Genomic DNA, 13,533 nt, shown 5'->3' with positions numbered 1-13,533 from the left:
AAACAAAAAAAAAAAAAAAAAAAAAAAAAAAAAAAAAAAAAAAAAAAAAAAAAAAAAAAAAAAACACCACCAAACTGGGCACACAATTAAGCTACAAGTTCATACACTGTAGTATTGACTTTCTACTTAGTACTATCCCAGTATTCACCATGTAAAGCAACACGAACAACATGAATCATAATAAGCACTCTTAAATTGCATTAAAAATTCTCAACCTGCATAATTTATTACAAAAAGTGACTTTTTCAAACTCAAATTATTATTTTCAAGTAAGAGCCACATATTTAAAGGAAATATCATTATTAGAAATCAAAATTACATGTTCCAAATGTACAGAATCATTCACACAACTGCTTTTACTTAAATAAAACTGAACTGACAAATGGATTTTACATTCTAAGTCAGTTTTTAAATTACTAATGTAAAACAAACATGTCTAATGAACACTATATCAGACTATCTAGTCTGGGAGTCAGTAAAAAGACAACTTCCTACTGAATTTTGTAATATTAGAACTGCTTATTAAGATGCTATTGGATGTTATTTGGGGGGGGGGGGGGGAAGAAAAATTCTTAAACATCAGAAGTCCAAATTAATTGACAGAAGGGAAAAAAAAAATCACCAAAAGTAACAAACATAACTACACCCAAATATCAAGCTTCTTACAAACTTTTTTAACGAGGCACTCAGGACTGCAATCTAATTCCCTTCTCCACAGAGACACAGAAATACAGTTACAAGGGAAAAAAATACTGAGCATCCAAATCCATCCATCTTCTTGTCCAGCATAGAGTCACAACTGAAAACACCAAACAAACAGCAATCCCAGAAAAAGACAGAGGATTTTGCTATTGTTGTTGAACTCTGGATAAAACCATTAAAAATCAAAACAAGTGAGCACTAGGTACAAAACCACATTAACTTCAGGAAATAAGCTGTGGAGGGGAAAAAAAAAATCTTTGTTCAGGGAAGTATTTATCATCATAAAATGTTTTGCGACAGCACACACTCTGGGTCCTTCCATAAGAGAAAACTGTCACAAAGGAAGTCTCATCTATTTCATAATCACCTTAAACCAGCAAAAATACAGGATTTCTGAAGAAAGAATTTGCTTCTCCTTTCCTTTGAAACGCTTGCTCCTCCCAACACGCCAGCACACATTTAGAGACCAAACAGCAAAGGGGACATTACTAAAGCTAAACTTTGATTTACCAACACTAAATACTGGCCCAGTCTGGATCAGCTCCATGATTCACCTCAAAACTCCACAAAACCTTGTGTCACAGTCAGACAGACACAACACTGACAGAAGCAGGCAGCCAGGGTGAGAGAGAAGTGTTAGATCCGAGTGTCACAATGGGATTTGAGCAGGAAGATCTCAAAGCAGGCTCTCCCTTCAGGTAAGACAGAAAAAACTATTAGAAATCAGACTTTCCCATTACAAAAGCAGCCCAAGTCGTAACTCTTCAATTCCATTTAGCAGATTTCCTTTGTGAAACAGGCGCCTCAACAGTTGAACAAACCATGCAACCAACAGCTGTGGTTGCAACCAATATATCCAGTTGGTCACTCTTTACTTTGTGGTTTAGACACTGAAGAAGAACAGGTAACATTTCTAGAAATCTTCTTTCCGAGGTTAAATGATAGAACAATCAGTATCCCTGTGAAATCCAAATGATCTACATTCAAGCAAGCCAGAAACCTAAGCCTTAGAGAAGCACTGATTGTTCTGAACTCTGATGAAAACCTGTCTTTTGAGTACTCATTTTCTTTTTTATTTGGAAGAATTAGGAGAAGCTCTTAGTCTTGACCACAGGAAAAACACAGCAATCAAACCAGATCAGTTATGAATTTCAGAGATTAGCAAATAAGAATAATCACAGAACAGAGAAAATAACCCAAAGAGTAGGTCAAACTATACAAAGTACCTACACTGAAAAACTTTAGTGTTTTGAGATGCATACAAGTGATAAGTCTAATCTAGTGTCAAAAAGAATTAAAACACCCACCTTAAGAAAAGTTTGCAATCCTCACAGATTCCCTCCTGAAAAGTTATTCTGCACAAAGATTTACAATCACATGAATAAACTCAGAAGTTACTCATCTTTGACTATCTGTAAGTATTTCATAAAACCAATACAGATTACACATCCTCAAATATATGCATAATAAAAACTTATTAAAATTCCACCTTGAGGTTTGCACCTTAGTAAACTCAATTTAATTTTTAAGCATTTTTTTTCACAGCTAGTAACATCATTAACCCTTAAAGGAACCCCAGTTAAATACTGCTTGATACAAATGCAATACAGCTATTTTACAGCTTGTCAAGAATGCATTACTCAAATAATCACCACTACTTCCTCCATATCAGAAAAAAAGAAATCGAGCAAATTTTTGGTAGAATATTTGTCTACTGGATAGTCTTCTAGTAGGATTCTGCCATGCTGTACTTACTATCAGGTAACCAAACAACTAAGATGATAATACTATATAACATGGGATCATCGCTACTAGTAAACAAATAATCCAAAACACCAAGTTTTTCTGATTGGTTGACATTTACTATAATTTAATAAAAATTAAGATTATTTATGGTTATGTAATGTGCTTACATAATTCACAAATTCTGGTATACACAGAAATAACTTGTCCTACAAGTCTAAGTGTATCACACACTTGCTGGGAAAACAAAACAAGCACCACCCTCACCCCCGGAAACAAAACCAACTGTGGTTAAAAAAACAAAAACAAAAACAAAAAACCAACCTCAGAAAAGCAGACAAAAGAAAGGTCAACGCAAGTCTAAATGCATTCCCCTTAAGCATATAGAGTTTTCATTTTCTGAACAGACTAAATAGCCTGTACCAGAAATAGTTTCACTTAAAAATGAGTGCAGCTTACATAAGCATGTGGCACTCCACCATTTTTACTGATGGCAATACAACCAACAATGGCAAAAAAGTACTACATTAAACATGTTCAGTTCAGCAAATAGCATTTGGAAGCAATTCAGAATATCAGTAGCCTTTAAGGCTAACTAACTAAGGTTATTAACAGAGTTTAAACTCAAATATTCCATGAATGGACAAGTGGATACAGTAGTCCAATGACTATGCTCAGGAAAAGTTATTCAGAATAGCCCCAAAGCAGAAATTTGCCACCCTCATGAGGGCACAACTTTTCCCATAAGACAAATTTGTACTTTCTGGAATCTGTGTTTTAGCACATAATCAAAACATAAGAACAAAAGACACCAAAATGTCGATGTCACAACTACTTTCTTCCTTCCTGAATCAAAGATTGTAATGTAATGGCCAGTTTCTTCGCGAACGAAGAACCAGGGAAAGTCTTTACACCTTCCAACCTGCGCATTGGATTTTTTAGGTGAGACACAGTGTGCGCGGAACTGAGCCCACCCTTTAATCCTGAGGTTCATCTGCTGGGGCCAAGCATGCTTGGACGGTGGCAGCGAGGTCCTCAGGACGTAGATGGATTGCCTTACGGGCTAACGAGCTCCATCTGCCCGGGGAGGGGCCCCGACCGGGAATCGAACCCGGGTCTCTGCAGTGATAGTGCAGTGTGTTTTCCTCTACACCACCGGGGGCTCCCTAAATCAAAGATTATAAATCAGAGAAAACACTTAAACTTTTGGGGTTTTTTTTTTTTCCTCTTCTTCTAAGTACTTATGAAAGACTTATCTTTCAAAAAACAAGAGACATTATGAGAATTCTTTAGACTTCTTTACAGAAAGATGGACCAAAACAATGATCTATGGGGTAGATTTTAACAAGATTCAATGGAGGGGAAGCAGATAAGGACTGCTTGGTTTTGTGGAGGTTTTTTTTTTTTTCACACTCAATGCACAGAAGAGAGTCAAACTTCTTCTGATGCTGTCCTGCCAGCTCCCTGACACCACTTCCCTTTCATCTAGTTCCTAGAGCCATCAAGTCCAGGAACTGCAATCCCCACAGGGATGGCTTCAGTAAGCCCAGGACTGGCAATAAAAAATTTCTCCACCTCCCCCAACCACCATCAGAGTGAGCAGAATTTTGTTTTTCAGGAGATGTGGATTCCTTAAGAGAAGTAGGAGCTCTTACTTCATCTTTGCTATGTTTGCAGGAGGGGAATCTTCCGTTAGACTCAAGACACCAGTCCACTAATGCTGTGTTTCGAGCTCTCAGTAACAGATGTATATGAGAACAAACTGCACAGGGACTTCTGAAGACAAAACCCCAGAACTGAACTGCACAGATAAGAACCAAACAGAACAAGCCTCCATGCCCTGATCGCATCTTGGGTAACATATGCTCTTAGGAGATGTGTCATGAATTTTTGCTACAACTTTTACAGAAAGATGTCTCAGTTAAGGAAAAGCAGCTTTCAAGTGCCTGGTGTTCCTCCAGAAATAGAAGTACTGTTTATCACAGTACCAGGAACGTCTGCGTTGTTGGTACTAGTGCCTTGCTGAGTAACAACAACAAGGATCACTGAAGATGCCTCAGTGTCCACATTACTATAGAAACATGTCATCCAGCTGATGGAACTAAAACCATCAAGACCTGCTATACAGAGATGCTGAGAGGATTCTTTCTTATCTTTGGAAATCTTAAAGTTGTCCTCTACAGTAGCCACAGATTCATCTCCCTCTCACAGCCTTTTACTCTCAGATAAAGGAACTATTTCAACACTTGGGTGATTTTTTATTTTACTCTTTTTCTCTCTCTCTTTTTTTTAAATACAGTAGATCATCATTTCTAAAGACAGACCAAAATAGCTGGTCTTACTTCGGTCTCTCTTAGGCCTAAGGCTACCTTCAGCCTCATTTACCTCAACTCCCAAATTTTGAAAAGGACTGGCAGGTAGAACATTTACTTGACTTGGAACTTTCTTTAAAGGAAAAGCAGCATTTACTGTATTTAGAGACATGGTTTCAAAACCAAAGAGGCAAATTTCATCTAAGAGGGGTCTACATTCTGCCATTTATAAACTTTTAAAACTCAGCTGCAACAGATGTGATAGAAACTGCTTTCTTTGTCTGACCCCTCTTACTTTAAACCGGATATTCCAAGAAAACAATAATAAAAGAATATGTTTGTTACAAGAAGTGTTCATAAACTCAAACTGACACAGAAGGAAGCTGAATGTGAACAGGGATAATTATCTCACTGTCACTGCCTGCTACTGAAACCAGTACGTGGGCATCGCAGACCAACATCTCCAGTACAGAATCAAGACAAAGGACAGAACTGCAAACATATTCCTGAACAATTACTCAAAAAAACTCCTAAACTCACAACCCACGAAGCACTTTCAGACCAACAGTGAGGTTCATTTTGAAACACCTGTATAAGCCACTGATGTTCATGAAAAAGGAACAGCATGCAAACTTTTATAACCATATTTTCAGGATGGTGCCCAAACAGCAGGAGATGAAAGCACAGATGCAGACTAAAATAACTGCTACCCCATGCTGTCCATTTGGAACTTAATAAGTTGCAAAACCCAGGATAATGTACAAAATCAAATCATAAGGACAAAGTGCATAAGATTAAGCACTGACAAAAATGTCATTTTTAAAATACAATCTCATAAGTGTTCCCAGTCCAGTAGCAACACTTACTCAGTGATTACTGAAGTGACATTTGCACACCACCAGATCACCCAGCAACTAAAACTTGAGTTTTACCAGGAAAAGACAAACTGGCACTTCAGCAGCATACCCAGGAAATAACAAAAAGTTTTTAACACCTTCAAGTCAGCAGTTGGGAAGAAAGATACTTGATGTAAACCTTGCTAGTAGAAATTTATCCTATTAACATTTTTTTGAGTAAATATGAAGCAACAGAATGAAATTATACCAAATTAACACTTTGCCTTATATAAACACATAATTTCTGATCCGTCATGTAGCAGGATTATGGTGAGAATTACTACTCCATCAAGATAATCTTAAGAATTTCAGGAAAAAAGGCAGATACACTTCAAGGCAATGCTCTGCAGAAGACCTAGTGCCTAGCTTACTATTTCTGAAAGCTGATCTTCAAGAACATCAGCATGAAAAACAAGTTCTACATTTCTTTCATAACTTGCACAACACCTGGGTAAAAAAAAAAAAAAAAAAAAAAACACAAACAGCCACCCCCTATTTATCAAGTATTATAGTCTTATGCCCAATGCCAAGAAAAAAAAGAACAAAACAAATTCACAACTCTTTTCAAGTGCTAGGAAAAAAGTCCACATTTTAAGTCAAGCCAAAGTATACAAACTCCCCACAGAACACAAAGAATTATACTTGAGGGTTTATTCCAATGTGACAAATGACACAGATAGAACAAACCAAGCCTTTCCCCAGTCATTTTCCACTGAAGTTGTGACATTGTAAACCAGTAAGAATTGTTCAAACAGATGAGTCTTCCGGGCAAATCACCTTAGAACATAACCAAGCAAAGGAAAAATGAAAGCTTGAAGCTGCAACAAGATTAAAATACTAGCACTGCTACCAAATCTGATAAGAAACAGTCAACACTGAATACAATTTAGAAAATCATTCAAGTTTTTTTCTGCCACAACATCCAAAACAAATACTGATAGTAACAGGTTTTTTTCCTAAAAATTCCATTTGCTCTTAGATGAACGATGATTTCACAGAAATTGATCTGCTTTTCAAATTATTACACACTTCAGTGCATATGCAATTTCATTTGAAAGCAAGTATTTCATTATGAATGTGGAACACAACTGATTGAATGTAATCTGCTGAAAGGTGTTTTTAAGAAAACACCATCAGTGATCCCACAAGCAGATAGAAAAACCATCTGTATTTTGGCTGTGACTGCCAGGTTACTGAACACCACTGCAGTAGAATGACCTCTCTCCATCTAGTCTGTGACTTTTCTGCTTGCTTACAAAGCCCCCCGTTTTATACAACTCTCTGAAAAGTGCAAAAGGAGAAGTAATTTTTTAGATCAGGATAAAAACCGGATAATTCATTGAAGATGCTTTTAAAATACAGCTACTTTGAATTCAGACCCTATATAAAATGAAACCCACCTGAAATTCAAGAACTAACACTTCTTGAGAACACAAAGTTGTACATAAGCTTAACAGAGATGGCATTTTTCACTTTAGTGCTACGCTTGCTATTGTGAAATGATACTTGAAAAGGGAGAAACATTCAACGTAGTAATCAATGGGGTGTAAGAATACTGAAATGTTAGTTCCACTCAACATTAAACTGAGACAGGTAGTGTGATCCATGCAGTTTAATTAATTTTCAAAAAGAGGAAAATAACAAGAAAAATGCTAAACAGTGATAACTCATTGCACAACTTGAGTTATATGGTTTACTAATAACACTGTGGTTTTTATACACTGAATTTTGGGAGATGTATTTCAGCTTCTCATGTTGAGAAAAAGGCCTCAGTGATGTTTTTGCTGGAAGTTGTGCATGAGTCTCTTGGATAATAATACCACAGTGCACTGACTGACACAGCACAGAAGTTGCTGGCCAGCTCTCCACCTCACACAGAATGAGAGATACCAGAGAACCATCTACGCTGTCAGGTTAAACTCACATCATTTGTCTGAAGCTGGAGAGACGGATTTGCTAAGCACTACCAGCACACTCATAATCTGAAAGCCTTTCAAAGGACAACTTTGACTGACACTTCCAGATTTGGCGGACTACAAGAACCTATTCCAGAAATGTTTTCAACCAACACCTTCAACATTTGCATGCACGAGTCTAAACAAGTATTTCAAAACTCATCTTCCCATTCAGGAAGAATGCTTCTCACATGGGAACTGGCACCACCACATCAGCACACATTTAATTTCAACAAAGTGATTCTTGGTCTTTCAGGAGAACAAGACAGCCAATATCACCCCTCAGACAATATTTTAATCTACTGTGCCCATACGTAAGTAAGAGTCTGCAGAACATTTGTATTATCTACATGACTGAAGTACAGTTTCAACTTGCAAGAAAACAGACAATAACAGAAAAGTTTGGCAGGGATTTGAAAATAATCCCTAATAACAGTTTACTACACTAGGCAGCACCAACACTTTCCAGTTTATTTTTCTGTTTGAGTATGGGCAGCAATATGGACAGGAAAAAATATTGCAAACGCACAAGCCACAGATATTTCTACTGTGTAACTTAAAACACTTGCAGTCAAAAGTGGTCCAAAAGGTGCTTATGAAAACATTTCAGGCTTTGTATGAACTGTCTCTTAATTTCACGCTCCATTTGTTACCTGCCTTTTACCATGAACATACCATGTAACAAAAGTAACTCCTTCACTTGCACTTTAGTTGCCCTTCTGTGTGCACACACAGGTACAAGCACACCAGGCACTGCTCCTACTTCAGCTCCCAGCAGTGGGAACAGCAGCATCATACAGATGCTCCTGGAGCAAAATGCGTCATATCATAGTTGAGTTGGATGACTAAGCACATAAGACAGACTTGACATTATCCAAAATTTACTAGATTTGATCATTTACTCAATGTTTCAATCATCTCAAAAATACCTTTGGTGTCAAATAAGTAAGTCAAAGGCTTTTGCTTGTGTTGTTAGTGATTTTGCTGAAACATTGCAGTTGTGGAAGTAAAGATGTGAGCTATCATCCCACATGGAGATACAGCTCTTTGAAAAATAACTCAATAAAACATCTAAGTTTCCTGTACTGCAGTACACAACTCTTGCCCTAACCAAGAGTACTTTTGCAGGTCATACTTTGAGGCTACTTACGCTATTTAAAAATACACACAAAATGAATCACCACAGGTTTGAGTCAGGCGAAGGCGACTACAGACCACTGCAAACAAAAACTAAACTTCATTTCAGCGCTACGTAATTTTTGAGAGGGGACAGAAGGAGACAAGCTACTATCAGATAACCTTAAGAATCACATTAATGTGTTCTCTTGGATGACTTCAAAGGAATCCTTTTTTTCTCTCAGGATTATTCTTTACTCTGCAAGTCAATTGACAGACATCAGCCCAGGCATATCACCAAAGCTGAGCAGAAAAGAAGGCACATTCTCACCACACCTATTCAACTTCTCTAGTCTTCCCCAAGATGACAACTAATGGAAGGAAAAAGGAACCTCAGTGAGATCCAGGAAAGAACAAGAATGGCCACAGATCTCACAATGCCCCCTTTACATTTATCTGCAATCACTTACAGCAAAGGTTATGGCCCAAGCCAGATGAAAAGATATCACAAAAGTATAAAATCATAATAAGAATTCATCACACTTGTTCAATTCACTGTACTTAAACCAAAACATTTACCATTAAGGGTAGACTTAAACGCTGATTTTATTATCCTTTACTAAAGTGTATAAAATTTGGCACCTTGGTAGTTTTATGAACTGAGACAGTCCATATATACATTAACAGAGGCTGTTATGGCATTCTTCAGATTGTTGCTTTCAAGAGACACCATTCACAACACAGGACAAAGGGCAAGCTTTAACAAATGTTGTGAAACACTTTATTTTTAAGAATCCTGTTCCTCTCTCTACAAAGAGGAAATGAATTCAATATTTCTTCTTTTTACAAGAAATATGTTAACTGAAAATACACTTGCAGAGGGGCAGAATAAAGTATTGCTTTTCTCACAGATCTGGAAAACGAAATAAAAATTACCAGAACAGTGACTGGCCTTTGACCACAGAAGCCTTACCTGTAACTTTTAAGAGTTCTGTTATACTGAGCACTCCGAAAACAGGAGTGGTCAAGTGGACCTGCCACAAAACATGAGCCCATAAAGAAATACTACTCAATTTTGTCACAGCGAACACCTGCACTAAAAATAACAGACACGTTTTGATACATCAGCAGGATGGGTTGACCCGACCCTTCTCAGTATTTACGGATGAACAGAAGAAAAGCAGTAAAGGAAAAGCTACTGTGTAACATCCAGCTTAAACATCTTGAAGTGTACTTATTATAAGAGCAACTACAAATAACCTCTAGCCAATTTATTTAATATTTACTGCATTCATCAGCTATAAAGGTATCAATAGACCACTAACAACATCTTCAAATTGGTTACCACTGAGACCTTCCAAGACAGTTTAGTGCATGTTTACCTGAACATAATGTCTCGCTTTAAGTTTTCCCACTACTTTCCAAGTGTGGCTTATCTGAGCCACTCTGGTTTTTTGGAGGCAGGGAATCTCTACCAAATGCTGAACTACAGTTACTGCCAAGCCATCCAAGCTACTGCCTTTCTTCTCCTTGTTTTCTCCTTGCTAAAGCAAGGGAAACAACAGCCAATATCACGTTACAAGTCATGTCTGAACAAGGGGAAAGCACAGTGACTGCAGCCAAACGTTAACATCGAGCGGTATCAAGCCCCAAATACGAGCTGCATCCTTCCACCACATCCGCCTATATTAGAAAAACATACCAAAATGAAACCCGAGCTCGTTTTCCCCGGTGCCAATATAAACAAGTGATAATATCTCAAACCCGACCCGAGGCCAAGACTCTGGACAGAGCATAACCGAGGCCTCGCTACCTTTGGGGGCCTCCGTATCCCCGGAGCCAAGGCTCGGCAGCAGCATCATCCTGCTGCAGTCACGTCCCAGGGGCAGGGGCAGCCTTTACCTGTGAATCTACTTGCTTTTCATTACTTCATTAATTTTTTATTTAAACACTGCACGAGCAGCACCGGTGGCCCAGCAGACACCGCAGGGGGACACCCCAGTTCACGGGAGGAATCCCCGGGCTCCAGAAACAAAGACCAAAGTTTTCCCTGCTCGGCGCTGCGTGGGAGTGCGGCAGCAAAACAGGAGCCAGGATCAACACGAGCCGCCTCCCGGCACCACACCCGGGCCCACGCAGGGCAGGACACCCCCCGCTCCCGGGGCCGGGAACACCCCCCGCTCCCTCCCGGGGCAGCTCCAGCCGCTCCCTCCCGGGCAGGAAGGGGACAGGGGGACACCTCCCGCCCGGCGGGACGTGGGGAGCGCGGGGTGTCCCCCTGAACGCCCCTTCCCGACCCCGTTCCCGCTCCCACAAACCCGCCCGCTCCCTCACCGCACCCCCCTCACCGTGCTGCGCTGGGGGCTCGGCTGCGGCTCCGGCGGCTGCATTCCCGCCCCTCGGCTGTGCCCCGGGGCCGCGGCGCGGGGGCCCCCCCGCTGCTGCTGACGGGAGGGAAGGAGGGAAGGGGGCCGGGAAGGGCCGGGCAGGGCCGGGATCGGGACGCGGCTCCCGGGACGGGGGTCCCGGCGCGCGCGGCCGGGCGGCGCTTCCGGGCTCGGGGCGGCGCGCGGGGGCCGCCGGGCGGGGGGCGGGGCCCCGGCTGCGCGAGCGGCCCGACGACACCGCGCGGCCCGCGCGCGCCGGGCTGACCTGCTCTCGCGAGACTTGGCAAGGGGGGGGGGGGGGGGGGGGGGGGGGGGGGGGGGGGGGGGGGGGGGGGGGGGGGGGGGGGGGGGGCGCGGAGGAGGTTTGAACGGGTGTGGGCGTGGCCAAGGCGAATGGGGGCGTGGTCGTGGCAGGGGGCGGGGCCGGTGCGAGGGAGGGGTCGGGCTCCGGCGTTCCTGGAGTCTGGCATTCCCGGGTTCTGGCATTATCGGCTTCTGGGGTTCCCGGACTCCAAGATTCCCGGGCTCTGACATTCCCGGATTCTGGGATCCCGGCCTCTCAGATTCCCATGTTCTGGCGTTCCTGGGCTCTAGGATTCACGTGCTCTGGCATTCCTGGGTTCTGGCATCCTGGATTGTGGCATTCCCGGGCTCTGACATTCCCATGTTCTGACATTCCCGGTCTCTAGGATTCCCATGTTCTGGCATTCCCGGGCTCTGGCGTTCCCAGGTTCTGGGGTCCCGGATTGTAGTATTCCCGGGCTATAGGATTCCCGAGCTCCCGCGTTCCCGGGCTCTGAGAATCCCTTGTGTTCCTCCCTTCCGCTCCATCGCACCGCGAGTTTTTCCTCAGCTCCTCTAAACGAAGGTTTCCAGGAGCCGGCGGACACAGCGCGGGGTGTTCGGGGATGATGGCCCGCGGTCCGGGCTGCCCCCTGACCAGAGGATCCTCCTGAGCGAGGTTGGGCGGTGGATGGAAGTCAGGGGTTGTTTTCTGAGTATTGACGGTGACAATAAAGTGTGCGGACACGAATGTTCTGGCACAGTTCACTGTCAGTGGTTCAGGCTGGATGGGACCATAATGGGTCATCTGGCCCAACCTCCCTGCCCAAGCACAGAATCACAGAACCAACCAAGTTAGAAAAGACCCCTGAGATCATCGAGTCCAACCCTTGACCCAACACCTTGTCTACTAGACCATGGCACCAAGTGCCACACCCAGTCTCTTCTTAAACACCTCCAGGGATAGTGACTCTACCACCCCCCTGGGCAGCCCATTCCAGGGCCATCCCAGAACACATGGCACAGGTCTGCACCCAGACAGCTCTGGGGTATCTCCAGTGAGGGAGACTCCACAGCCTCTCGGGCAGGCTGTTGCACCGTGTGGTCTCACAAAGCATGGGATGTCTGTGAGCAGGAAAATGCCCTTGTGCTGTGCTCCTGCCCAAAGGGCTCATGATTCTGGGCTATTCCCAGTAGAGTTTTTGTGTCCCTCTGTTGGCAGGGCACACTAGAGGCTGTGATTATATGGATTGATCCAACATGAACTTTTCACTGACATCCACGGGGGCTGAATCTTCCTGTTGAGGCAGAGTCTTGCAGATGGTTTAGTGGGTGTACACTGATTTTTCATCCACAGACTGGGCCTTCACTTGAGATTATGTTCTGTTTGTATGCCAATGTAAGCTGGTCTAAAGCATCTTTTCCCAAATGATAAAGACCATGATTTGTGTTTTTCGGGTGGGGAGTGGTGGTGGTGTGTTTATCTACTTTTCTTGGTTTAGTTAGCATCTGTCTTGTGTAGATTATTTTTCTTTCTTATCACATTTCATCAGAGCCGCAGAAACACCATTGCACTGATACCAGTGAGAGCAGATGCAGAGTTCTGTAACCACCTTCTGTTTCTCTCTGGTAAGGAACTGGAAGTGCAGGGAGGATGTGCATCTTGTATTGTCATTACTGACTCTCCACGTCATCTTCCATGTGCAGAGGCCTCAGCTCCTGTGTCAGAGGTTGTGTGAAGTTAATTAAGGAATTCCTGTATTCTAATCCCTGCATCAGAAACAGACCAAGCCTTCTGGAGAGGTGAGATGCAGAACTGGGAGTAAACAGGATCTCTGTGCAACAATACTGTTATCTAACAGGCATTGATTCTTATCCTGTGATTGGAACTGTTATCAAGATGCTGAAGTGCAAAAATCCATAATTTCCAAATATAAACTCGTGCTGAATGGTTCCAGTAGCTGTATCTTGTCTCACTTAAAATGGAAGAAACAGCCCTTGGTACATGGGAGTCTCTGTGCCCTGGGTTACCTGTACTGGCCATGGTTTTTTGTGTTGTCCAGATACTGACTTGATTTGTCCTGTCTTTTGTTGCTTCCAGATTTTTCAAATCAACATCTGAGTCAAACCTCTCCTCTAC

At 42.3% G+C, this 13,533-nt stretch overlaps 1 protein-coding gene and 1 non-coding gene across 7 annotated transcripts in view; both read right to left on the bottom strand.

Moving 5' to 3' along the window:
* TAB3 (TGF-beta activated kinase 1 (MAP3K7) binding protein 3) overlaps nucleotides 1-11,213 on the bottom strand; it is a 42,919-nt gene extending 31,706 nt beyond the window's left edge. For 3 of the 6 annotated variants that reach the window (XR_003571852.1, XR_003571858.1, XR_003571849.1), the window contains exon 1: nucleotides 11,073-11,213. The gene's annotated coding sequence lies outside the window, so the exon portion shown is untranslated. The remainder of the gene's footprint in view (nucleotides 1-11,072) is intronic. The other 3 variants (XR_003571834.1, XM_027889351.1, XM_027889179.1) reach the window with 3 other exon arrangements.
* On the bottom strand, nucleotides 3,536-3,607 carry TRNAD-AUC. Its single transcript has one exon. It is a non-coding gene; the product is annotated as a tRNA-Asp (tRNA).
* Nucleotides 11,214-13,533: the final 2,320 nt, after the last annotated feature.

The sequence above is a fragment of the Empidonax traillii genome, unplaced genomic scaffold (genome assembly GCF_003031625.1).
Source record: "Empidonax traillii isolate 1590-97213 ecotype Southwest subspecies unplaced genomic scaffold, ASM303162v1 scaffold1:size7828297, whole genome shotgun sequence".
NCBI classification, from domain to species: Eukaryota; Metazoa; Chordata; class Aves; order Passeriformes; family Tyrannidae; genus Empidonax; species Empidonax traillii.
This window is presented reverse-complemented; position numbering and strand designations above follow the sequence as displayed.